This window comes from Lactuca saligna, chromosome 6 (genome assembly GCF_052625555.1).
Source record: "Lactuca saligna cultivar CGN05327 chromosome 6, ASM5262555v1, whole genome shotgun sequence".
In the NCBI taxonomy this organism is placed as follows: domain Eukaryota; kingdom Viridiplantae; phylum Streptophyta; class Magnoliopsida; order Asterales; family Asteraceae; genus Lactuca; species Lactuca saligna.
Genome location: NC_136422.1, coordinates 143,729,438 through 143,733,907, shown reverse-complemented (window position 1 = coordinate 143,733,907; position 4,470 = coordinate 143,729,438).

Below are 4,470 nucleotides of genomic sequence, written 5' to 3'. Positions count from 1 at the left end.
TCATTGCGATCTTCACACAACCTTTTTGCTGCTTGCAGAACTTTCGCATCAGCCCACTTCTTTTTTTCCTTGATTTGTGTATCAAGATCCTTGATTTCTTTCATTAAACTCATAAGTATCTCATCATTTGGATCCAAATCATTAAATCTTTTCAAGATACTTTTGGTAGATGTTTGATTCTTCATACAAAAACCTTCAAGACTTACCTCACTATCTTTTACAACTGCAACTGAAGAATCCTCATCCAAGCTTTTGTACTCTGTAGCTAAAAAGTCTGCATTATCTTTTAAAAGGACAAGCATTGATGGAGTGGATTCTGACCAAATTGGATGTTGATCATCCATTTGTGTATTAACACAATCACCATCATCATTAGAGATTTTTGATGAGTTGACACGAACTGAATTAAGGTCAGACACGAGTAACCAACACATTGCATCCCTTCTTCTCATAAATGGATAACTTTTCCTCAACCAACATAATAAAGAAATGAGTGTAGCTTCTCTCAACTGCTTCAGATTAGCAAACACCTTCTTGGGGTTAACTAAGTTATCATTGTACCCATTATCGGCAGTACTCAGATGTATCTGGACGTTATGTAGAATGTTAGACAATGGATCCATTTTCCCATGAAAATGTCCATTCCTCAATACAGCTTTGAAAACATCAAGCTCATCATAACCTGATGAAACAAGCTGGGAAATAGCTTTGATGTACAAAAGCTCTATTTTTTTCAAAACAGATTCTTCCAGTTGCTCATCTGTATAATGATCCAATGTTTCATTATCAAAATTTGGGTTTAAATTAGGGGTTTGTGCCGATTCGTTAAAACTAAATTGAAAACCCATCAGATTTAAAGAAGAATCAGGATCACTACCTGATGGTGTAATCGACGCTTCGGGATCAGGTTCCGGAGGCTGAGACATCTGATTGGGGTGAACAAGTCGTCCTTTAATGCTACTGCTCATTAGCTCCTACAAAAACACATCGAAATTTATACAATCATTTCATTTTAATCAACAAAATCATATAGCTATGAGATCTAACCATACAGAAAATATCGATTATGAAAACTTACAAGTGCAATTCGACGTTTGAAAACGGAAGTTCGACGATTCAAGAGAAGAGAGAGCATGCAGAATGGTTTGTAACGGACGCAATAGGGAAGCATGAAATGAGTGGAATTATTCTGAAGATATATTAAGGTTAATTCTTTTTTCCAGAGTAATTGTTTAAGTAATTAGATTACTGTTGTTATGGGAAGTAGTAACATACTCAATAAAAATTGTACGTTTTTTTTTTTAATTTAGCAAATTTGACCCTGAGAAAGTAAAGCCAGATAAGGCCAATTGCATTTATTAGCCAATTAATGATCCAAATGTAATAATGGGTCGTATATGTGATATTTATAAAATTGTCATATTATGTATTCTGAAAATCATATTATGGATTCTGAAAATAAGTAAAAATGGAAAGTTAATTATAAACATTACTTATTATAGTTTTTAGAATTTCATAAATTGTATTAATTTTTTAATAGGTTATCTGGTAAAATTTATAATGAAGGTTGTAACAACTACTTTTTGATCTTTGGCCATTATCATTGAGGTTGTTTTAAAAGGTTGTGACAACCATTTCTTAATCTTTGACTAGTATTATTGAGCATGTTACACAACAATTTTTCTGCGTACATAACAATTTATGTTTTGTAGAGTTGTACCATACAAAATTTTAAAACACATGTTTTGTATGAAGAAAAATCATTGTGTACGAATCAGTTCCTTTACCAGAATCTTGTTTATTTTTATTTTTTATTATTTATTTTATTATTGTTTTTGTAATGTTCCATAAGAAATGAAAGAAATCAATCAAAAAAATTATTTGTAAGAACTTTATTCAACTGAAAATAATATATAGATGTATTTGGTACTTGACCAATGTCTTTTGAACAATATTATTGGTTTTCCTTTTTTATTTGTCAAAAAGATTATACTAAAAAAACACTCTAACATACAAATTGTTTGATACCGAATATTGAAAAGATGATTAAGTAATTCTAAGATGGACAAAAAAAATGATTTTGAATGCGTAAGAGCTCCACGTGATTCTATTATATTTGTGTGATTTTTACCAAAGAAAGGGGATTTAAAGTATGCTTGAAGAGGAAGAACTAGCCATTAGATCACTGGAAGCTACACTTTTATCTTTGTTCTTCATTTAGATCGAGTTAGGGTTTCAGGTGATTTTCAAATTCAAGAATCTATCATGTTAGGAGTGTTTTGATGATGTTTCAAGTTAGTTCCAAGTATTATATTCCTATTATATCTTCATTATTCTCATTCATTGCTTAAATATGGAGTTTAAATGGTGTTTTGGAAGCTTCAAAGCCCTAACACAGGTGAAATTCAATTTTTGAGTATTCTCTCATGAATATGATGTTATTTTTTTTACTTGGATTTAACTCTATAAACTCTATTTGAAATTTGAAATCCTTCAATGTTTAATAATCATACTTGTGGATCTAATTTAAAGATTTCATGTGTGACTTAGAACTTGAATGGTCATTCAAGATCTACTAATGACTTAAGTTTTAATCAACTAAAACTCATGGAAATCTCATAAGTCTAATTCACCAACTCAAATTGAAACTTATTGGTGATTATCTAGGTTTATAAAAGGATTTGTGATAATTTGAAGCTTATGTGATTCCAATGTAACCTGATCAAGCTTTTGGTTGTTAATATCACCATATTATCTCACTTGAGTCGTAAATCCTTGTGTAATGATGCCTTCAAATGATTAATAACATGTTTAGGAAGTCATTTGGTTTTATTATTATATTTAGAGTCAACCTAGATGAAATACATGATTAAATGATACTTAAGGCCTAAATTTGAAGTTTGATGACTTCCATCAAATTCATTTAAAATGTTGAAATATTAAGACATTTAATCATTAATTCAGTAATGAAATAAGATGTTTTAGTAGTAAAACATGGTACTAATAATTATTACATCCATATAAGTCAACTGGAAGGTCTATGGAAGATTTGAGAGCCAATACATCAAAGAATAATAACCAAATGGGACAAAAATCATGCAATGGGCAAGTTTGGGCACCCGCACGACCTGTGTGGACTTCATGAGTAAATATATACAGCTCGTGTAGATCTCATGAGTACATTTACATTGCATGAGTTTACATTTACACGACATGAGTTTGATATTTCCGGGATCCTCTATGACAACCTTCATGAATGTTATTTGACCAAGTATTTTGGGTCTTTTGCATTATCGAAACACTTCTTCATTAAGAATAGGTCTTCATTTGACTCTTTCTGTACACGTGTTAGTTATAGACAAAATATGACTGTTATAAGTAATAATAATAAAAATAACAGTAATTAGATGGGATCCTGATGTTGCTGAAGATCCTGAATATTTTAGGATCCTGGATGTTGTAAGGATCTTGGTCCCAAAAATTGCCCCCAAGTAATTCCTGAAAATATAGGGGTTTGTTCATATTACGAAGAGTACACAAAAGTTTTATATGGAAATTCGAACTTGAATTTTTCATATTACGCGGATTTGAAGACCGAAGTTGTCTTGAAGTTTTGAAGCTTACAAGATGATGCAATTGGAAGTTCGGAAGTGATGTATTCGAAATAAGGTTTGGAGATTAATTCCTAAGTCAAATAATGTTTTGATTGTCGGGTTAAAATGGATTTTCAAAAATAAAACCGACAAAGATGGAAACATTGTTAGAAACAAAGTCAGGCTTGTTGTTAAAGGATATTCTCTACAAGAAGGTATAGATTACGAAGAAACTTTTGCCCCTATTACAAGACTCGAGACTGTTCGTATATTTTTGGTTTATGCAACTCATAAAGACTTTAATGTTTATTAAATGGATGTGAAATGTGCATTTTTAAATGGAGAGCTTGAAGAGACAGTTTATGTTGAACAACCCCTAGGTTTTATTAACGAAGAACATCCTGATCATGTTTATATCCTAGATAACGCAGTTTATGGTTTGAATCGAGCACCACGAGCATGGTATGCAACGTTAACTTCATTTTTGAAACAATCTAAATTTAAACAAGGATCGGTTGATCCCACATTATTTCGAAACAAAGTTGAGAATCATCTAATGCTTGTTTAAATTTATGTTGATGATATTATTTTTGGCTCAACTGACCCTGCCTTGTCTTGTGAATTTGAAAATTTGATGAAAAGCAAGTTTGAAATGAGCATGATGGGAAAAATCAATAATTTTCTTGGATTGAATATTCGTCAAAACAGAGAAGGTATTTTTATCAATCAAGGAAAATATACGAAGAATTTTCTAGAGAAGTTTGGATTGACGAATAGCACAAAGTTACGAGTTCCGATGGCAACTGGCATAAAACTGACACTTTCATTAGATAAACTTGCAGTTGATCTAACTCTTTACAAAAGCATGATAGGTTCA